At 41.4% G+C, this 24,191-nt stretch overlaps 1 long non-coding RNA gene across 1 annotated transcript in view; it reads left to right on the forward strand.

The window, feature by feature from the left end:
- LOC126424976 (uncharacterized) overlaps positions 1–24,191 on the forward strand; it is a 305,892-nt gene that overhangs the window by 140,975 nt on the left and 140,726 nt on the right. The gene's annotated exons all lie outside the window — the stretch shown is intronic.

Here is a 24,191-nt window from a genome sequence, read left to right on the forward strand (position 1 = left end):
TCTCATATACGAGAGATCTGACTCCCTGAGCCTAACAGCCAACTTCCATCCCATGTTCCAACTTTTATACTGATAGAAGGACTTCCTGTGAGCTCACAGGATGTGTTATGAACAGGTTCCTCTGGCAGGATTGCTTTCCATGTTATCAAAGAGTCAACACTGACTTTTGTTGACATATGTTACTTTCTAACCAGTTTAATGTTTTCCTGAGAATTGTGACCTTCCACATGTGTACTACCCTCTTAACATAGACACTCTATAATTTTGCTTACTATTGCTTAATACCTTCTCCACCACTCTGAATACAGTTGTTCGTTTATTGGTGCCAGTTTTTTCCAAATGGACTGATCATGAGACTCTTTTCTAGACTCATCCAAATACTGTAAAGAAATCTTTCACCTTTTCCATATCAGACGCTTTATGAGCTTTGTTCAGTATTTAAATAGTTTTCACTCAAAAATGGTTCAAATGGCTCTAGGCACTATGGGACACTTCTGAGGTCATCAGCCCCCAAGACTTAGAACTACTTAAACCTAACTAACCTAAGGACATCACACACATCCATGCCCAAGGCAGGATTCGAACCTACGACTGTTGCAGCAGCGCGATTCTGGACTGAAGTGCCTAGAACCTCTCGGCCACAATGGCCGGCGGTCTTCAGTCCCATTACTATCATGTGATGTGATGATGAAGTCCCATACTCCGTGACGGAGCATAGGGGAAAGATGCGGGAGACCCACACCGCCGTACTAGGCAAGGTCCTAATGGAGGTGGTTTGCCGTTGCCTTTCTCCAACCGTAATGGGGATTAATGATGATGATGAAGACGACACAACAACACCCAGTCATCTTGTGGCAAGAAAAATCCCTGAACCCGCCGGGAATCGATCCCGAGACCCCATGCTCGGGAAGCGAGAACGCTACCGCGAGACCACGAGCAGCGGACTATCATATACATGAGTGTAATTAGTCATTGTTAACATGACAGACTTCAGAAAACCTATATTTTTTAGGAGCCCCATAACTTCTAACAGCTTGACAATATCTGAGACTTAATCGTCTTCAGACTATAACACCACTTCTTCACTTGAATTAACATAATTCTCCACTTCGTCATCTTCAGCTTTGACCTCTTCAACATTTTTGTTTACCCCATTAATTTAAGAAAAACATTGGTTACCTTATTGTTCATCTTGTCCTAATCCTCTTGCTCAGCTATATCTCGTCTTTCATTGGCCTCACCTTCTAATTAATCACCAAATTATTGACCGAACAAATCCTCAAAATCCCCATCTGCCAAACAAATCGCATCACAAATAGTTCCTTTACTTGTTCTTTCCAAAAGTTATTCCAGTTCTCTTCATCAGTGGTAACTGTATTCATCTGAAATACCTGTACCACTCTCTCACTGTCACAATTCTGGTTTAAATGTTGGCCACTGTGAATAGTCACTGCATTAACATCATAATAAGCTCTCACATTCTGGACCGCTAATGGAGAGGTCCTTGGTTTGATGGGGCATTCTTCCCATCATTAGGTCTAAAAGGCTCTTGTGACTGACTGTATGCTTGCCACTGTCTGTCTCGATTTCCAATCATGCAGTTATCATTTCTGCCTACATTGTAGTTTTGGTTACCTTGCATCTGTTCTCTCTGTGGGTGATAATTGTTGTAATCGAGAGGGCTGACAGTACAAGTTGTACAAGTGCCTGCTGATGTAAACCAAGTAAATGACTGCCAAAGTTAAATGGTTGTTTATAAATTATGTAAGCTACTATCTAAACACCACACATTTCTTTCTGAAGGTCAGTTTGTCTGTATACAATTGTTGGTATAGATAGAGAATGTAGAGCCCCTGCTTTATTTTCTAGAATATATTGAAAGTACTTACACTCCTTCTGCCTAAAAACATTTTAGAGTAAAAAAGTACAACTACAAAAGCATTTCATTTACTGTGCATTATTTGGAAGACTTTCGGTAAAACGCACGTGATACATTTAGTACAATACATGTTCATTATAAAACAAGGAAAAACGTATAACAAAGGTGGAATAAATATAACAAGCTGAAAAAATAGGTAAATAGAAAATCAAAATTAAAATACCAAAACGAAAATGTATTGGTGTGTTCCCAACATATAAAAAAGATTATTTATAGTAGCCTTCTGTAACCCCTCACAATCAACACTCATAGAAGCATAATTATTCCCTTCTGAAGCAGCATCCTTCCTGGGCAACACTCATAATGCCGTATCACTGTGTTTTACATTTTTCTGTCTTGCTTAGCCCGTTCTTTGACCCTGTCCTCTTCTTCCTCCACTCCCCATGGCGGCTTCTGTCTGGGAATGAGATAAATTGTTATAGAACTCATGATAAACAAAAGGGATGTAGTTCTTCATCTCCTGAAGACTTTTCCATTTCTCAGATTTTATTTTAAACATATCTTGATGCAAAGGTTGCAGAAGAGATATTGATTGGGGGCCAGTAATGGATCTCCTAAAATCCGCTTCTGTTAACTGAAGATCACGGTTTAGTGAATACTTGAACAGCATGTTATAGGATTTGTTGCTGATTTAGATCCACCTGATATTCCACTGTTGTATTTTCTTTCCTTCTGTGTCTTAAGCAAATTTATCCTTTGCTGTAGCGTGCATGGCTTTACATCAAAGAAAGTTTTCTATTTTCATTACCGCTATAAAAACTTTTTTGCTGACCCACTTCCCTGTTTCCATCCTATCTCAGAGAACAAATACATGTCTGAAGTGTTTCTTTCCCTCTCCAGAGAAACTAAAATCTCTGTCACGTTCCATATATGTATGGCCAGGTTCAAGGATCTTATCTGTTACGTCAATATCGCGATTTTGCCTCAAGATGTACAAGTAGTATTTCAAAACAGAGGCTTTTTAAACACGTAATAAATATTACTATACTAATCGTTTTAATTTAGCTCTCTAGAATTCCTTCATCCCCCCTTCCCACCCTGTATAGTATGGCCTATTTAGAAAACTCCTAGCCTGCACTACCTCACACCAAAATTTTTTGAAGAACCCTTTCTCTATAGAAGTAGCAGTCAGGGCGAACAGGCTTAGATGGTGGGGTCATGTTACACGCATGAGAGAAGCAAGGTTACCCATGAGACTCATGGGTTCAGCAGTAGAGGGTAGGAGGAGTCGGGGCAGACCAAGGAGAAGGTATCTGGATTCGGTTAAGAATGATTTTGAAGTAATAGGCTTAACATCAGAAGAGGCACCAATGTTAGCACTGAATAGTTCATGGAGAAATTTTATAAGGGGGACTATATTCCAGACTGACCGCTGAAAGGCATAATCAGTCTTAAATGATGATGATGATGATGATGATGATGATGATGATGACGATGATGATGACCCTTTCTCAAATTCTTCAAATGTCAAACTTTTACAGTTTACTTCGTTGGCCTCCTATAACGCTTCTCCCTCAAGAAACCTGTTGATAAATTTAATCTTGAAATCATCACTCATCCCAGGAAGTAAACTATTATTGCAATTATATTAGAACAGATAAGCCCTTGGTCACAAATATTAAGTCAAAACTGACCAGGTTTCGACGCTACTATGAGCGTCGTCTTCAGAATTAGACTAACTGTTCTAAAACATATTAGGTGTATAATACATTAATAAAATTAAAGTAGGCTTTTCCATTTGCTCTTAGGCTGTCTGATGGAATCACCCTGTTGCATCGTAACGCCTGCTCCCACACTGCCAATTGGACCAAGGCTATGATTCAGGAATTTGGTTCGGAAACACTGCAGTATCCTCTGTACTACCCAGATCTGTCACCATTTGTTTTTCACATCTTTGGAGACCTAAAGGAAGGCATGCATGGACGTCACTTTCAATAGCATGAGGAATTGCAAGAGTGGGTGCAATTGTGAGAGTGTCAGCGGCTGACTGTGTTCTACTATCCGGTAGTTGTATGTCTCATCTCTCAGTGGGGTACGTGTCCTAAAGCATGTGGTCGTTTCTTTTGAATGGAACCATTCTGTGGTCCTGTTGCTGGTGTTTGGATTTCATTTGACTGCCCTTTATAGATACATTTGTGTTGCAGTCTTCATCTGCGTTAGATACATCATTTTTTACATTTTAGATTTTGTCATTTAATATTTCAATGTAACTTAGGTTTTGATCATTATTAGTTTTCATTTCAGTCTTAATATTGGTATCTAAAGCGAAAATTTCGTTTGTAAGAGCTTCTCCTACTTTAGTCACTTTCAGGTCTTCTTGTTCCAGTCTGAATTCTGTTTTGGTGATCCTTCCTTCTACATTTTCCACTTTTTCATCTAGCTCTTCTGTCTGGTCGGTAACAGCTTGCACCTCACCTAACTCTTTCTTGACATCAGCAATCTGATTGAATAGTTCCGTTTTTGTTGTCAACATTAAAGGACTTTGTTTCTGATGAAGCTGTATCTAACGTCTAAAGGTCCTGGTTTGCTTTAGAACTCATTTTGTCAATTAGCGGAAGTTTGCTACCCGTTTCACAAAGTTCTTGAGTATTTGACCATTTGGCCTGTGACCAGGTTAACCTATTTACATATTTGTGATAAGCTGTGGGCTTAACTCCTCAATGTCCTCACTCTGATATGGCTTTGCATGTTCCTGCTTGTTCTACTCCCGACTGATCAAGTGTTAGGATTGCTGCTGTTGTTTGAAGAAATTCTGCCTCCTCCTCCTCCTCCTCTGATTCTAGCCAAATGTCATTTAATGGCACTGGTAGATAAGCCATGTCCAAATATTAGACCAACACTGATTGTGAAAATTGTAGCATATATATTTATATTCGTAAACACTGTTCTGTATTTTCACAGAGCACAACTATGAAATATAAAAAAGTTGTAAAAAATATTTATCTTGTGTCACTGGAACAGAGGTCCAAAATTCAGTCGTCCATCTACTGTCAACAAATTTTTTAAAGATGCCACTTCAGGTTCCTGCCCACGCATTTAACGCTGGCACGCATTATTTTCATCGACAAGATATCAAAAAACAACTGTTCTGCAACAGCCAGCAGATGTATTTCCACACATAAAATCCTGATCATTGCATAATAATAAGCTGTACTCAGCACTATTGTTTGGAGATCGTATGTGCTCTCATAACACATCAGTTGTGCGTGACGAAATCCCAGGGCTGCAGTATGGCTGGGTGGCCACATGTATACGCATATAAGTTAGACTTTGATATATTTTGCTGTGTTGTTTACCTCGAGTCGCTTTGTGCTTTCCAAATTCTCTATTTTCTCGAATCTTCCTTTTGGTAATATTCTCCTGTGTTGCTTAATTAATGAAAAATACTTTTATGCTGGTAGATCTCAATATTTATTAGCAGAAGGACTTATATCTACCCAGCTTATACATTGCATCACTTCCATAAGTGTTGCACAGTAGTAGAATTCCAGTGCCAGTAATACATACATCTACTCTCTAGTCGATGGACGTTCCAAGCGTTGCTGTCAATAAAATTCTTCTGGGCTCTTGACTGCACAGTCAATATATATAATTGTGCAACGTTTCGGCAACTGTTGCAAGTGGCCAGCCACTGTTCCAAGTGACCACTGTCAATATATTATTATTATTCCTTTCCTTTCTCAGACGTTATGTCTGGTTAAAAATGGAAAGTGACACAGACCTTGATCAAGTGTGGCTTCCCTTTAACTGTATGGTATATGTTACATTGCATTTAGGAACTTTTGGGTAATTGAACATGTATCAATAATTACAGATTTCTGTGATTGTATATATACGTTTGGATGTTGTTGTATTGCATTGATGTACTGGTGGATATTGTGTGGTATGACTCCTGTAGTTGATAGTATAATTGGTATAATGTCACCTTTATCCTGAGGCCACATGTCCTTGGATGTATTTTTCAATATTTTCTCCTGTTTCCTTCTGCATATTTGTTGTATTGGGTATGGATATTTCGATTAGTTGTGTTAATTTCTTCTTTTTATTGGTATGATGGCCTTGGGAGAGCCAGTCATGACAAAACTCTACCATCTGGCGAGCAAGATGTATGAGACAGGCGAAATACCCACAGATTTCAAGAAGAATATAATAATTCCAATCCCAAAGAAAGCAGGTGTTGATAGATGTGAAAAATACCGAACTATCAGTTTAATAAGTCACAGCTGCAAAATACTAACGCGAATTCTTTACAGAAGAATGGAAAAACTGGTAGAAGCGGAACTCAGGGAAGATCAGTTTGGATTCCGTAGAAATGTTGGAACACGTGAGGCAATACTAACCTTACGACTTATCTTAGAAGAAAGATTAAGAAACGGCAAACCTACGTTTCTAGCATTTGTAGACTTAGAGAAAGCTTTTGACAACGTTAACTGGAATACTCTCTTTCAAATTCTGAAGGTGGCAGGGGTAAAATACAGGGAGCGAAAGGCTATATACAATTTGTACAGAAACCAGATGGCAGTTATAAGAGTCGAGGGGCATGAAAGGGAAGCAGTGGTTGGGAAAGGAGTGAGACAGGGTTGTAGCCTCTCCCCCATGTTATTCAATCTGTATATTGAGCAAGCAGTAAAGGAAACAAAAGAAAAATTCGGAGTAGGTATTAAAATTCATGGAGAAGAAGTAAGAACTTTGAGGTTCGCCGATGACACTGTAATTCTGTCAGAAACAGCAAAGGACTTGGAAGAGCAGTTGAACGGAATGGACAGTGTCTTGAAAGGAGGATATAAAATGAACATCTACAAAAGCAAAACGAGGATAATGGAATGTAGTCAAATTAAATCGGGTGATGCTGAGGGGATTAGATTAGGAAATGAGACACTTAAAGTAGTAAAGGAGTTTTGCTATTTAGGGAGTAAAATAAGTGATGATGGTCGAAGTAGAGAGGATATAAAATGTAGACTGGCAATGGCAAGGAAATCGTTTCTGAAGAAGAGAAATTTGTTAACATCGAGAATAGATTTAAGTGTCAGGAAGTCGTTTCTGAAAGTACTTGTATGGAGTGTAGCCATGTATGGAAGTGAAACATGGACGATAACCAGTTTGGACAAGAAGAGAATAGAAGCTTTCGAAATTTGGTGCTACAGAAGAATGCTGAAGATAAGGTGGGTAGATCACGTAACTAATGAGGAGGTATTGAATAGGATTGGGGAGAAGTTTGTGGCACAACTTGACTAGAAGAAGGGATCGGTTGGTAGGACATGTTTTGAGGCATTAACGGATCACAAATTTAGCATTGGAGGGCAGCGTGGAGGATAAAAATCGTAGAGGGAGACCAAGAGATGAATACACTCCGCGGATTCAGAAGGATGTAGGTTGCAGTAGGTACTGGGAGATGAAGCAGCTTGCACAGGATAGAGTAGCATGGAGAGCTGCACCAAACCAGTCTCAGGACTGAAGACCACAACAACAACGATGTCATGTTTGTTATGTGGTGTTGTTTTATCTGTTATAATGGTTCTGTTCCAGTATAATTTGTATTCATCATTCTCCAGTACATTTTGTGGTGCATACTTGTATGTGGGAACGTGTTGTTTTATTAGTTTATGTTGTATGGCAAGTTCTTGATGTATTATTTTTGCTAAATTGTCATGTCTTCTGGTGTTTTCTGTATTTGCTAGTATTGTACATCCGCTTGTGATGTGATCTACTGTTTCTATTTGTTGTTTGCGAAATCTGCATTTGTCTGTTGTGGTATTGGGATCTTTAATAATATACTTGCTTTAATATCTGGTGTTTATTGTTCGATCCTGTATTGCAATCATGAATCCTTCCATCTCACTGTATATATTGCCTTTTCTTAGCCATGTGTTGGATGCGTCTTGATCGATGTATGGCTGTGTTAGATGATGCGGGTGCTTGCCATGTAGTGTTTTCTTTTTCCAATTTACTTTCTTTGTATCTGTTGATGTTATGTGATCTAAAAGGTTCTAGAAATGGTTATGAAATTGCAATGGTGTAGTCGATGTATTTATATGAGTGATTGCTTTGTGTATTTTGCTAGTTTCTGCTCATTCTATAAAGAATTTTCTTAAATTGTCTACCTGTCCATAATGTAGGTCTTTTATGTCGATAAATCCCCTTCATCCTCCCTTTCTGCTTAATTTGAATCTTTCTGTTGCTGAATGTATGTGATGTATTCTATATTTGTGGCGTTGTGATCGTGAAAGTGTATTGAGTGCTTCTAGTTCTCTGTTACTCCATTTCACTACTCCAAATGAGTAGGTCAATATTGGTATAGCAAAAGTATTTATAGCTTTTGTCTTGTTTCTTGCTGTCAATTCTGTTTTCAGTATTTTTGTTAGTCTTTGTCTATATTTTTCTTTTAGTTCTTGTTTAATATTTGTATTATCTATTCCTAATTTTTTCCCTGTGTCCTAGATATTTATAGACATCTGTTTTTTCCATCACTTCTATGCAGTCACTGTGGTTATCCAATAAGTAATCTTCTTGTTTACTGTATTTTCCCTTGACTATGCTATTTTTCTTACATTTGTCTGTTGCAAAAGCCATATTTATATCATTGCTGAATACTTCTGTTATCTTTAGTAACTGGTTGAGTTGTTGATTTGTTGCTGCCAGTAGTTTTAGATCATCCATGTACAGCAAATGTGTTATTTTGTGTTGGTATGTTCCAGTCATATTGTATCCATAATTTGTATTATTTAGCATGTTGGATAGTGGGTTCAGAGCAAGGCAGAACCAGTCTCCTTGGTATATCCCACGCTTAATCTGTATTGGCTGTGATGTGATATTATTTGAATTTGTTTGGATATTAAGTGTGGTTTTCCAATTTTTCATTACTATGTTTAGGAACTGTATCAATTTAGGATCTACTTTGTATATTTCCAATATTTGTAGTAACCATGAGTGGGGTACAATATCAAAAGCTTTTTGGTAATCAATGTATGCTTAGTGTAGCGACCTTTGTTTAGTTTTAGCTTGATATGTCACCTCGGCATCTATTATCAGTTGCTCTTTACATCTGCGTGCTCCTTTGCAGCAGCCTTTTTGTTCTTCATTTATAATTTTGTTCTGTGTTGTATGTGTCATTAATTTCTGTGTAATGACTGAAGTTAATATATTGTATACTGTTGGTAGGCATGTTATGGGGCGATATTTTGCTGGGTTTGCTGTGTCTATTTGATCTTTAGGTTTCAGATAAGTTATTCCTTGTGTAAGTGTATCAGGGACTGTGTATGGGTCTGCAACGTAACTGTTAAATAATTTAGTTGGATGTGAATGTGTTGAAGTGAACTTCTTTAGCCAGAAATTTGCTATTTTATCTTTTCCAGGGGCTTTCCAATTGTGAGTAGAATTAATTGCTTGGGTGACTTCAGGTTGCAAAATTATTGCTTCAGGCATTTGTGGTATCATCTTGTATGTGTGTGTTTCTGCTTGTATCCACCATGCATGTCTGTTATGTTGTACGGGGTTTGACCATATGTTGCTTCAGAAGTGCTCCATGTCTGTTATGTTTGGTGGATTGTCTATTTTAATGTGTGTGTTATCTATTGTCTGATAAAATTTCTTTTGGTTTGTGTTGAATGTTTGGTTTTGTTTCCTTCTATTTTCACTTTTTTTGTATCTTCTAAGTCGTTTGGCCAATGCTTGTAATTTCTGCTTCTTTTCATCTAATTGCTCTATCGCTTCTTGTTGTGAGATTTTACCTAACCTTTTTCGTTTTTTGTCTGATATTTCATTTCTTATAAATTGTGTCAGCTGTCTGATGTCTTTCCTCAGTTTTTCTATTCTGATCTGTAGCCTGTGATGCCATGCTGGTTTTGTGGGTTTCTTCTGTGTGTTGGTTGGTTCTGATCCCTGCTTAGTGTGTATATTTAGTGTAGTGAGTACTCCTGTATAAACAAGTAGTTGTAACTCTTCCATAGTTGTATTTTCATTTACTTTGTTGTGTATGATTGTGTTGATAGTTGTTATTGTTGTTTCGACTTGTGGGTTATTTGGAGGTCTATGCAAGAATGGTCTAATGTCAGCTGAAATTTTTCTTCTATATCTAACATGTGTGTCACTTCGTGTTCTAATTGTGCTTGTTCTGGTGGCTGTCTTAAGATTTCGTTTTCCTCTGATTGTTTAATTGATGCGTATTGTTCTTTGTTTGTTTGCTCTGGGATGATTGAGTCCATTACTGTATTTTCTTCTTCTTCTGATTGCACATTATTTTGTTCCAGTTTTTGTTGTACTTGTTGTTTGATGTTTTCTAATTGTGACTGGGGTATCCTGTTGTTTTTGATTGTTACACGGATCTGATCAGCTAGTCGTTGTTCTGTTAAAAACTTTAATTCTGGGTATCTGGTAATAAATGTTGTGTATACTTGTGATCTGTATCCAGTCGTTTTGGTTCCTAAGTTTGTTGCTTGGTAATAACAGAACATGAGGTGTCTGTTAACTTCATGTGACCATCTCATCCTCTGTCTTTGTTTTCCTTCTAGAGTGGTTGCAGGAAGCATATCCTGCAAAACATCTCTATTTGAATTTAAATCATTTTCTGTGTAGCTAGCAGTGTCTTTACCATTGTGGATGGGCATAGGATTCAAGCGTCGTCCCCGACCATGACAGCGCTTGCCGAGGCTTCATTAGTTCTGTCCTGAACCAACTAATCACACTAAAAGGGGGGTTAGCCCTATTAGTGGTTTGTTCTTTTCGTCGCCTCTTACGACTGGCAGAACATACTGGAGGCCTATTCTTTTTCCGGGCCTCCACGGAGTTTATTATTTTATTATTATTATTATTATACACGTAGTAGACCCAGTGTGGATCACTTGAAGCTTCTACAGTTCTTCCTACGGTTTGTACATGAGACCTTCATTTTCTCACTCATGGCTTTCTTTGTTTCATCCGTCCACTTTATACCGGTCTTTTTGACTCTTGTCTCTGGCTGGATTTCCCACTTGCATATTTTGCATCTGTAGATGTTACGGCCTGCATTGTCCTGAATGATGAGTTGAGCATCAGTAAGGTCTCTTCGTACTTGTTCGGCCCATGTCATACCCTTAGGGTTTGCGGTGGCTGTATCTGGTGTGTGAGTCTATACTCAGGGAGTCTGTATATGTGCCCATAGAATTTAAGGCGTCGTTTTCTAATGTCAGCAGCAATATTTGAAATTTCCTCTGTAGTTTTGTTGGTTTGCAGTCTATATCCAGCTTCAGTTTTTCGTTGCCCAAGTATATTCCTAATGATCTTTCCTTCTTCTTTTTGTAGATTTTATAGTAGCATCTTGTTATGGAGTGACAAGGTTTCTGCTGCGTATGACACCTCGGGTTTAATGACAGTGCTGTAGTGGCTGATTTTTACATGCATAGAGATGCACTTTTTGTTGTAAAGTTGGTGTGTTCGACTGTAGGCTCTCTTTAGTAACTGTGCTAATAAAACGCCATGTCATTCCAAGCATGTGTGTCAAATTTACCTCTGAATCTACATTATTCCGTGGTTTATTACGTTTTCAAATTTATACTGACTTTTTGATCACCCTGTAGGTGTTACAGATAATCAAGAGTTCGCACTGTAGGGTACAAACAGTCTTTCTTGCCGCGCTGAAATTGGGAGAAACCTTAATAGACGGTACGGTGGGAGGTAGACGCTGGCAAACACGCTGCAGTGGTTCGAAGAGTGCGGATGTACAGCAGGCGGTGTTATTTAGGTGTCGGCCCTTATGTGATTGTTTACGGCGTGCTGCGGCCGAGCATCGCGGTCCGAGGGAATTTTAGCCGCCAGACAGCCAGCAGACTGAAGCACGCTGGCGAACAATAGGCGCTTGGCAGCGGTTCAGACTGGGACAGAGGGACAGGGGACCTGGCCAACCCCGGGACGGCTGCTGTGCGACGAGGCTACGCTATAATCTCACTGCTCCTGTAGCAGGGCTTCCTGCACTGTGCGCATCCTATAGTGCTTTTAACATTAAATAGTTGCTACTTTCGACGTTTGGCTCACCGGCGGTGACACGACGCCGTCACCCAGGTATCACCAATGGCGAGCCGGCTTTCCCTACCACGCCGTCAGCAGTTCGGTTGGTGAAGCGCCCCTGTTGCGAAGCCGTGGATAAACTGTGCCACGTGGTGTCGGGCTTTAGAGAGGAATCGTTTAGCGCCAGGATTTGACCCGTAACAAGTCCCGCCCACTCACCCCTGGTTTTCCCGGTCTTTCTTCGGCGCCTGCGTATCGTTTAAGTTGACCCACGTGGTTTACCGCGTTCGGCTGCACTTGGAGTGAATGTTAAATTAACATCTTGCTAGGTCTTGAATTTTCCCAGGTAGTTAAAAGACACGTTACAAGAAACGTGCACGATTGGCATTAGCTGTGCCAGGTATTTCCACAGCAAACATAAGAGGAAACAATGTAGCACTGAATTCTTTAAATACGACAACTCAGTAATCAGATGAATAGCCTATGAAGGGACATACTTCTATGTGAGAAAAAGCACCCAAAGCTACAACAGGAAAAACCTACCCTCAAAGAATAATTTGCTTGGAGAAAGAGGAACCACAGTATACTTGACACTAAAATTCCAGAACTCAGACAGTATATGTGAAACAAGCACCAGTGTTCACTATACTTCCAGAGGGCATCAAAATTACTTTGTTCTTGTAAGATCGATCCAAGCTGTTTTTGAGTGTTATTCACTGAATAGTTTTGCTGAAAAGTTTTAGGAGTGGAAGAAGAGCTAGCACAGCATGAAGGACGTTTTGCAGCTGTGAAACACTGCAGTATTTATTTCCTCCATAACTGCTCTGTGACAAACATACACATCATCATTATTATTTTTAAAAAATGGTTTGAATGACATTTACGAAATTAATAAATCTTTCGGTTAAAAAAAGAATAACGACAGATTATTTTCCTGAGACGTATGCAACAGCATATAGGACACTAATCACACAGAAACAGCCACAATTTTTTATAACCTCGTTTATAATGCGCAGGTATGGCATTGGAAGAATTTACAAGTTAAAATTCACCCACTACCCACGCAAATACTAACGAAATATGGCATATAACCAAATATGTTACTGCTTACATTAGGCATTTCTACTTTATGGCATTCTTATATTCTTTAATTTTCGTGAGCTACTATGAAGGCCTACATAAACAAAACCACTTTCACTTATTTCTGTATAACGTTGATTTTAGACAACAGAGTTAGTCGACTGCATCCGTGGCTTTACTACCGACATGACAGATTCAAGACCATTGTTTTCGCACTGTATGTTTGCTCTGCTGTCTCCCTCAAATAAACATATTATAATAAGTGACTTACTTAATGAAAATTTGTCCTTATTGCCCTTAAATAACATCACGTTATTTTTTGTTTCCTATTGCTGGTGATGCTTTCAATTCTCTATAAATACTTTTATTTCTTTAATAATTCACATTCATATTATATTACTATCCAGAAAAACTTAAATTTCTCATCATTACTGAATCTCATCACAGTGTAACGTGTGTTTGACTGTGACGATAACGACTTTGCTGTAGCTTCCAGTTTGTGGAACTGGCGGCTGTCTAGGGGAGGGCCTTACACTATGGATAGGCGTGGAGGGGGGGTGAATCGGCGGGACTTGTTCCGGGTGAAATCCTAGCGCTAAGGGCACGTGCTTTAGAGGCACCTACGTTCGTTAGCTCTCGTAGTAAAATATTTTCTGGCGCTGAAGTGTTCTGCAGTCGTCAGGTATTGTGAACAAGTGTTTCGTGTTGACGCTGCATCAATAATAACAGTGCAGCACGTCTGAGCACGAGATTCGCAATAAAGCTGGTCATCCAAGAACACTTTCATCGGCTGTGAAGATAATGTACCAGGTGGACGAACCGGCTAACGGTAAAGGTCATTGTTTAGTCAAGCTTCCTCCGTATCATCCTCATTTAAATCTGACTGGAAATATATGGGCCTAGGCGAAAAGTAATCTGACAAATACAAGAAATGTATGCTCAGTGAGGTTGAAATGGTTCGAATGGCTCTGAGCACTATCGGACTTAACTTCTGAGGTCATCAGTCCCCTAGACTTAAAACTACTTAAACCTAACTAACCTAAGGACATCACACACATCCATGCCCGAGGCAGGATTCGAACCTGCGACCGTAGTGGTCGCGCGGATCCAGACTGTAGCGCCTACAACCGCTCGGCCACTCCGGCCGGCGAGGTTGAAATGCTGACAAAAGAAGTCATTGCAAATGTTACGTCACAGAACCGGTCTCAAGTTATCAGCCATACCAAGAATGTGTTTAAGGAGATATGGATTCATCAAAGACTATGTCGAGTTTTGAGTAATACGTCACTTCTCTTGCTACTATGTTAACAACAGCTTCTTTTACAGATATACATCTCACTGACATCCTACTGCAGTTGAAATAGTGTCAGAATCCTAAAGCAGCGTATTAGTAAACTAGCAACTGAGTTATGAGAAATTTATGAGAAAGCTCATTCTCAGTATGAAAATAAATGTGCAGCTTCTTTATTTACATTGTTGCAAAACCCACAGCAATTTTCATTTTACAGGCTAGAGATGGTCCTTGAAAATTACGTTGTTTCACTTAAAAGCATCTTTAGTTGCTTTAATACCGTGGTAGATATGGAAGTTTCGCATATTAATCATGTGGGAAAATACTCTACTCTTTGCATGCTATCATTTGGCAAAATCTTGTTTCGATGTCTCAGACAGTTCATGAGATACGAGGAATTAATGAATATTTCATTCTTGCTTTTTCACTGGCGTATGCTTTCGTGACGGAAACCTTTACACAAATTCCATTTTCTGGACATTGGAGACAGATATCCTTCGAGGTTTAATGAATAATTCAATGTATTATCTAAATTTTATATGCAGCAACATATGACCTAACACATACCAAACGCAAAATAGTAGCGATCCTTATTTTTTCCAAGTTTGCGAACTTCTCGCAGTAGTGTAGCTAACACCGAAATACCACTATAACTTTGATCATTAAGGAAATGACAGGTAATTCGCTATGAAGCTGAAGAATGAAGCTATAAGGTGTGCGAGACTCAGAGTTTATTATGGTATAATTTCTCTAAATCGTTCGAGAAAGATTGCAGATCGGTCAGCTTGTGCGGCTGACAGGTTACGTGCCGAGCAGACCTGGCGTTATCGTCGCCCGCTGACGCGCTCAGAGCACGCTGGCAACTGCGGTTTAGCCGGCCGAAGTGGCCGTGCGGTTCTAGGCGCTGCAGTCTGGAACCGCAAGATCGCTACGGTCGCAGGTTCGAATCCTGCCTCGGGCATGGATGTTTGTGATGTCCTTAGGTTAGTTAGGTTTAACTAGTTCTGTTCTAGGGGACTAATGACCTCAGCAGTTGAGTCCCATAGTGCTCAGAGCCATTTGAACCAACTGCGGTTTCCTCCACTCGCTCCGTACTAAACTGTCAAAAGTCGTGACTAATTTTAAACGCCCTATAATGACGCATAATCTGTTAACATTACCTTGTCTCACGAGCTGCGACATGGTGCTAATAAAACAGTGAGCCGAATGTAGAATAAATTTCCTTTACTTCGAGTCTGTGGTCACAATTTTTTTGTTATCAGACTACCGGTTTCGGTCTATAATGACCATCTTCAGATCTGTTTTATAAAAACATGTCCTAATATACTCCAGCCGTAATAGCATCGTCAAATGTTAAACACCAGCATTCTCATATACACTACTGGCCTTTAAAATTGCTAAACGAAGAAGAAATGCAGATGATAAACGGGTATTCATTGGACAAATATATTATACTACAACTGACATGTGATTATATTTTCACGCAAATTGGGTGCATAGATCCTGAGAAATCAGTACCCAGAACAACCACCTCTGGCCGTAATAACGGCCTTCATACGCCTGGGCATTGAGTCAGACAGAGCTTGGGTGGCGTGTACAGGTACAGCTGCCCATGCAGCTTCAACACGATACCACAGTTCATCAAGAGTATTGACTGGCGTATTGTGACGAGCCAGTTGCTCGGCCACCATTGACCAGACAATTGGTCAGAGATCTGGAGACTGTGCTGGCCAGGGCAGCAGTCGAACATTTACTGTATCCAGAAAGGCGCGCACTGGACCTGCAACATGCGGTCGTGCATTACCCTGCTGAAATGTAGGGTTTAGCAGGGATCGAATGAAGGGTAGAGCCACGGGTCGCAACACACCTGAAATGTAACGTCCACTGTTCAAAGTGCCGCAATGTAAACAAGAGGTGACCGAGACGTGTAACCAATGGCACCCCACACCATCACGCCGCGTGATACGCCAGTATGGCGATGACGAATACACTCTTCCAATGTGCGTTCACCGCGATGTCGCCAAACACGGATTCGACCATAATTGATGCTGTAAAGAACCTGGATTCATCCGAAAAAATGACGTTTTGCCATTCGATGCTGGTGCTGGTTTTGTATTTGACGATGCCATTATGGCTCCAGTATATTAGAACATGTTTTTTATAAAAGAGATCTGATGATGGTCGTTGTAGACCGAAACCGGTAGTCTGATGACGAAAAAAAAATTTGTTACCATAGATGTGAAGTTAAGCAAATTAATTACTTTGTCTGTCTTACCTAATACAAGCTTCGATGAAAGCAGCACGTATACATGAACAGTGACAAATCTATCCAAAAAATAGAATAGTAAGTCAGTTTCAGTCTAGATTTCCAAAGGCTCTTGTTGTGACCCGACGAAACTTCCATTGTGTGGCCGTAACTGTGATTTCTTTGATTGCTTCATTAGGTGGTAGGAGCTAGAATTCATGAAATACTATTGCATTTTATTATACTAATGAATTCAGAATTTACTCCACTTCGATTTCTTTTCCACTGGAGTGCAGGATAATTTACAACTGTCATGGACAAGCAAATCACAGCTTGGTGCGCTAATTAACAAACTGTTCTTGTGAGGTGCAATGGTCTACATTTACAATACTACAAGTTTGTCAGAAACCTGAATAACTTTTTGGTCACACGCTATAATGTTCACTCCTTCACAAGAGGCCACAAACTGAACAGAACAGTTCTGTGGTCAGCTCTACATTGACCTTCGGTGCGGGGGCGTTGGTGTGCTGAGAGGCGAAGTGTGCTCTTCAGGAGAGCCACACATACATTGTTGCAGATTGCAGCGAGCCCTCGCTAATGTCTGCGACTTTGGTGTGACACGGTGACCTCTGCACGAGACCACAGTTGTCTCCTGACAACATGCCGTTTTTCCGTTGACGAATCAGATTTTGCGGATTTTAAACAACAAAATACTGCTAAGTGGTACTTTCTGTCACTTGCCAAGATCATAGTATTCAATCTACATCTACATGATTACTCTGCAATTCACATTTAAGTGCTTGGCAGAGGGTTCATCGAACCACAATCATACTATCTCTCTACCATTCCACTCCCGAACAGCGCGCGGGAATAACCTTTCTGTTCGAGCTCTGATTTCTCTTATTTTATTTAGATGATCATTCCTACCTATGTAGGTTGGGCTCAACAAAATATTTTCACATTCGGAAGAGAAAGTTGGTGACTGAAATTTCGTAAACAGATCTCGCCGCGACGAAAAACGTCTTTGCTTTAATGACTCCCATCCCAACTCGCGTATCATATCTGCCACACTCTCTCCCCTGTTACGTGATAATACAAAACGAGCTGCCCTTTTTTGCACCCCTCCGATGTCCTCCGTCAATCCCACCTGGTAAGAATTCCACACCGCGTAGCAATATTCTGACAGAGGACGAACGAGTGTATTGTAAGCTGTCTCTTTAGTGGACTTGTTGCATCTTCTAAGTATCCTGCCAATGAAAAGCAACCTTTGGCTCGCCTTCCCCACAATATTATGTATGTGGTCTTTCCAACTAAAGTTGTTCGTAATTTTTACACCCAGGTACTTAGTTGAATTGACAGCCTTGGGAATTGTACTATTTATCGAGTAATCGAATTCCAACGGATTTCTTTTGGAACTCATGTGGATCACCTCACACATTTTGTTATTTAGCGTCAACTGCCACCTGCCACACCATACAGCAATCTTTTCTAAATCGCTTTGCAAATGATACTGGTGGCGGATGACCTTTCTAGACGGTAAATTACAGTATCATCTGCGAACAACCTAAGAGAACTGCTCAGATTGTCATCCAGGTCATTTATATAGATCAGGAGCAGCAGAGGTCCCAGGACGCTTACCTGGGGAACACCTGATATCACTTCAGTTTTACTCGATGATTTGCCGTCTATTACTACGAACTGCGACCTTCCTGACAGGAAATCACGAATCCAGTCGCACAACTGAGACGATACCCCATAGGCCCGCAGCTTGATTACAAGTCGCTTGTGAGGAACGGTGTCAAAAGCTTTCCGGAAATCTAGAAATACGGAATCAACTTGAGATCCCCTGTCGATAGCGGCCATTACTTCGTGCGAATAAAGAGCTAGCTGCGCTGCACAAGATTTAATAAACGGCGTCCATACAACGTACGTAAGTGCGCCTACAGTTTTCAAACTCGTTTTTCTTGTAAACGATTTAGAGTTACGTCTTGCTGCTTGCATATGTTAGAGTCCTTGTCGTGCCCTACAGACCCTGTCAGTATGAATGAAATCGGTAGAGGGAAGTTCGTAAAGTCACCCTGTAACCACTCCACTGCATGCTTTTCCTTCGTTCTTGGGTATTGACCGCCTCGTGTCGCCTAGCTTTGCTCTTACGCGGCTGCCCGGATTCCAGTGAACTACCTGTAGCGAACTGCGAAGCCGTACGTGGGCTCCTCCCTGAGTCCCAGCGACGTGGCTCTTCGCCGACGTCCATAAAGCAGGCGTCAGAGTCGTAGGGCTTCCTCCGTCTGTCCAGAAATCCCACCCAGTGCTCCCTCGTCTGCTTCAAGCGTTACCTAGTCCTGTCGCTCGATCAAACTTGAAATTTCATGTGCTGCTATTCTGTCAAAACAAAGCAGACTTGCCACAGGTAGTGACTACTGGACATTAAAATTGCTACACCAAGAAGAAATGCAGATGATAAACGGGTATTCATTGGTCAAATGTATTATACTAGAACTGACAAGTGATTACATTTTCACGCAATTTGGGTGCATAGATACTGAGAAATCAGTACCCAGAACAACCATCTCTGGTCGTAATAACGGCCTTCATACGCCTGGGCATTCAGTCAGACAGAGCTTGGATGGCGTGTACAGGTACAGCTGCCCGTGCAACTTCAACACGATACCACAGTTCATCAAGAGTAGTGACTGGCATATTATGACGAGGCAGTTGCTCGGCCAGCATTGGCCAGACGTTTTCAGTTGGTGAGAGATCTGGAGAATGTGCTGGCCAGGGCAGCAGTCAAACATTTTCTGTATCTGCAACATGCGGTCCTGCATTATCCTGATGAAATGTAGGGTTTCGCAGGGATCGAATGAAGGGTAGAGCCACGGGTTGTAACACATTTGAAATTTAACGTCCACTGTTCAAAGTGTCGTCAATGCGAACAAGAGGTGACCGAGACGTGTAACCAATGGCACCCCATACCATCACGCCGGGTGATACGCCAGTATGGCGATGACGAATACACGCTTCCAATGTGCGTTCACCGCGATGTCGCCAAACACGGATGCGGCGATCATGAAGCTGTAAACAGAACCTGGATTCATCCGAAAAAATGACCTTTTGCCATTTGTGCACCTAGGTTCGTCGTTGAGTACACCATCGCAGGCGCTCCTGTCTGTGACGTAGCGTCAAGGGTAACCGCAGCCATGGCCTCCGAGCTGATAGTCCATGCTGGTGCAAACGTCGTCGAACTTTTCGTGTAGATGGTTGTTGTATTGCAAACGTCCCCATCTGCTGACTCAGGGATCGAGACGTGGTTGCATGCGGATAAGATGCCTGTCATCTCGACTGCTAGTGATACGAGGCCGTTGGGATCCAGCACGGCGTTCCGTATTACCCTCCTGAATCCACCGATTCCATATTCTCGTTACAGTCATTGGATGTCGAGCAGCAATGTCGCGATACGATAAACCGCAATCGCGATAGGCTACAATCCGACCTTTATCAAAGTCGGAAACGTGATGGTACGCATTTCTCCGCCTTACACGAGGCATCACACCAACGTTTCACCAGGCAACGCCGGTCAACTGCTGTTTGTGTATGAGAGATCGGTTGGGAACTCTCGTCATGTCAGCACGTTGTAGCTGTCGCCACCAGCGCCAACCTTGTGTGAATGTTCTGAAAAGCTAATCATTTGTATATCGCAGTATCTTCTTCCTGTCGGTTAAATTTCGCGTCTATAGCACGTCATGTTCGTGGTGTAGCATATTTAATGGTCAGTAGTGTACAAAGTAGGCTTGTTACCTTTCTTTCCGTCGCTGTTTTTATTTCACACTGACCTGTTTAGGACACTTTCGCCCATCTTCAGATCAGTTCAACGATAGAAACAAACAATAAGGTTAAAAATTGACTTACAAAATACACAGTTGTACCACTATTTTTTTTTTATAAAAGACAATCACTTTCTGTCGAAAATCAGAGCATCTTCGGGTCTCAAAAGCGCCTTGGTTGTGCATTCTACATCTACATCTACATCCATACTCCGCAAGCCACCTGACAGTGTGTGGCGGAGGATACCCTGAGTACCTCTATCGGTTCTCCCTTCTATTCCAGTCTCGTATTGTTCGTGGACGGAAGGATTGTCGGTATGCTTCTGTGTGGGATCTAATCTCTCTAATTTTATCCTCATGGTCTCTTCGCGAGATATACGTAGGAGGGAGCAATATACTGCTTGACTCCTCGGTGAAGGTATGTTCTCGAAACTTCAACGAAAGCCCGTACCGAGCTACTGAGCTTCTCTCCTGCAGAGTCTTCCACTGGAGTTTATGTGTCATATCCGTAATGCTTTCGCGAGTACTAAATGAACCTGTAACGAAGCGCGCTGCTCTCCGTTGGATCTTCTCTATCTCTTCTGTCAACCCTATCTGGTACGGATCCCACACTGGTGAGCAGTATTCAAGCAGTGGGCGAACAAGCGTACTGTAACCTACTTCCTTTGTTATCGATTGCATTTCCTTAGGATTCTTCCAATGAATCTCAGTCTGGCATCTGCTTTACCGACGATCAACTTTATATGATCATTCCATTTTAAACCACTCCTAATGCCTACTCCTGTTTCAAATGGTTCAAATGGGTCTGAGCACTATGGAACTTAACATCTGAGGTCATCAGTCCCCTAGAACTTAGAACTACTTAAACCTAACTAACCTAAGGACATCACACACATCCACGTCCGAGGCAGGGTTCGAACCTGCGACCGTAGCGGTCACGCGGTTCCAGACTGTACCGCCTAGAACCGCTCGGCCACTAAGGCCGGCATGCCTACTCCCAGATAATTTATGGAATTAACTGCTTCCAGTTGCTGACCTCCTATATTGCAGCTAAATGATAAGGGATCTTTCTTTCTGTGTATTCGCAGCACATTGCACTTGTCTACATTGAGATTCAATTGCCATTCCCTGCACCATGCGTCAATTCGCTGCAGATCCTCCTGCATTTCAGTACAATTTTCCATTGTTACAACCTCTCGATACACCACAGCATCATCCGCAAAAAGCCTCAGTGAACTTCCGATGTTACCCACAAGCTCATTTATGTATATTGTGAATAGCAACGGTCCTATGACACTCCCCTGTGGGACACCTGAAATCACTCTTACTTCGGAAGACTTGCAATGCCAGCTGAAACCTGTAGACTGATCCATTAACTATTATTAAGAAAACTGAATAAATTCTGAAGTGCCAAGATCGCTAACATCATTTATTTGTATACATGACTGGTTTCGGTGGTTCGCTGTTGCCATCTTCGCCTTTATGTTTACATCATCACATAATCTCCTGCATCAGTACAGTAAGTCGTGCTACACAATGTATGTCCATGTTGGCAAGGTGAGGTACTCTAGAAGTCGGCATGTCAATTTTACAATAAAAGCTATTTGTAATCGGCGCAGTAATATGTGTGCAAATAGTTTTTATTTTAAAATTGACATGCCGACTTCTAGAGTACCTCACGTTGCCAACATGGACATAGATTGCATAGCACCACTTACTGTACTGATGGAGGAGATTATGTAATGATGTAAAGACAGATCCGAAGATGACAATAGACAATTGGCGAAATTGGTCATCTGCATGAATAAATGATTTTAGCGATCTTGGAGGTTGAGAATTTATTCATTTTTCATAAAATTACAGATTACCCCTCACGCTGACGATGTCACAAAAGTATAAATGTTATTAACCGTCTGTGTGTAACTTTTATGTCCAAAAACCATGACAATTACTTTCTACTCCCGTGTTTACAGTATTAAGAAAGCTGCAAAACCTATCTACGAGGGCTTTTCGGAAACTAAGGTTCCATCTGTCGCGTAATGAAAACCACAGGGAAAATCAAAAATTTTTTATTCACACACGTTCCAGCTACCTCTCTAAATAATCAAAATGTTCAAATGTGTGTCAATTGCCAAGGGATCAAACTGCTGAAGTCATCGGTCCCTAGACTTATATACTACTAAAATTAACTGATGCCAAAAACAACATACACACACACACACACACACACACACACACACACCCATACACATGCCTGTCTTGAAGAAAGAAACACATGACATTTATGTTATGTGGGCTGCATAGCTTCAGGCTTAATAAATCACCAGATCTGCGTACTTGGCGGGAGACACTGTTGTTTCAGGCATTTCTACGTCATCACTTTGCGCTCTGAACTGAAAAGAGTGACGCGATCGACAGGCACATTAAAGACACTGCCCAACACAGCTGTGCAGAGTTCCATCGGATTTTCATAGATTTCCATTTCGCGCCTGATTGGACCTTAGTTTCCGCTTACGCCTCGTATATAATTACGAGCGACGTTCAGTAAGTAATGCAACATGTATTTTTCTCGGGCAATTTCGGATTATAAAAATGCGGAATTTTTTGTGCGCTGTCGTGGAATATTCTCGCTTCTGCCCCTATAGTTTCATGAAGTTCCGATAGATGGCAGTGCTATAAATAGCCTTCAAAAGGGCGTCTGTAACGGAGGGACGTTGGAAGCAGAGAGCTGTCCCTGAATTCCTTTTCGCGAAAAACCAGAGCATCTGAGATATTTGTAAAGAGCAGCGAAGGACCCTCTGTGCGGAATTGCTTGCGCGATACGAGGCTGATCTTGACAATTTTTTGTCGAACATTGTCACAGGTGCTGAAACATGGGTTCGTCAGTTCGAACGGGAAACAAAACGGCAACCCATGGAGGGTTACCACACCACCTTTTCTCCGAAGAAAAACCTCAAAGTCGTATTCTCAGCTGGTAATGTCATGTCTTTTGTGACTCTGAAGGGGTTATTCTATTTTATGTCCTTCCTCGAACGGGAAACAAAACGGCAACCCATGGAGGGTTACCACACCACCTTTCCTCCGAAGAAAAACCTCAAAGTCGTATCCTCAGCTGGTAATGTCAGGTCTTTTGTGACTCTGAAGGGGTTATTCTATTTTATGTCCTTCCTCGTGGTGCAACGATCAGGTGAAATGGGGGAAACAACTTCAGCGTGTTCGTCGCCACCAAGTAGGAAACGAACTTCTCCTTCTGCACGACAACGCAGGGCATCACATAAGTCTGCGCACCCGAGAGGAGCTCAAAAAAGTTGATCTGACTAGGAATGGGGAGGCTATTGTTGCAGCGAGACGTACAGTGGTACCATTCGGGGATACAAGCCCTTACGGTCAGGTGGTGTGAGGCCGTTGTATTGAACGGAGATTATGTTGTAAAATAGGGCTGTCAATTCGACTAAATACCTAGGAATTACAATTACGAGCAACTTAAAATTGGAAAGACCACATACAGTAGATAATATTGTGGGGAAGGCGATACAAAGACTGCGCTTTCTTCGCAGATACTTAGAAGATGCGACAAACCCACTAAAGAGACAGCCTGCATTACACTTGTCCGTCCTCTGCTGGAATATTGCCGCGCGGTGTGGGATCCTTACCGGGTAGGATTGACGGAGGACATCGAAAAAGTGCAAAGAAGGGCAGCTCGTTTCGTGTTATTGCGCTATAGTGGTGAGTGTGTCGCTGATGTGACGCGCGAGTTGGGGTGGCAGTCTCTGAAACAAAGGCGCTTTTCTTTGCGGCGAGATCTACTTACGAAATTTCAATCACCAACTTTCTCTT

Source organism: Schistocerca serialis, chromosome 10 (genome assembly GCF_023864345.2).
Source record: "Schistocerca serialis cubense isolate TAMUIC-IGC-003099 chromosome 10, iqSchSeri2.2, whole genome shotgun sequence".
NCBI lineage: Eukaryota > Metazoa > Arthropoda > Insecta > Orthoptera > Acrididae > Schistocerca > Schistocerca serialis.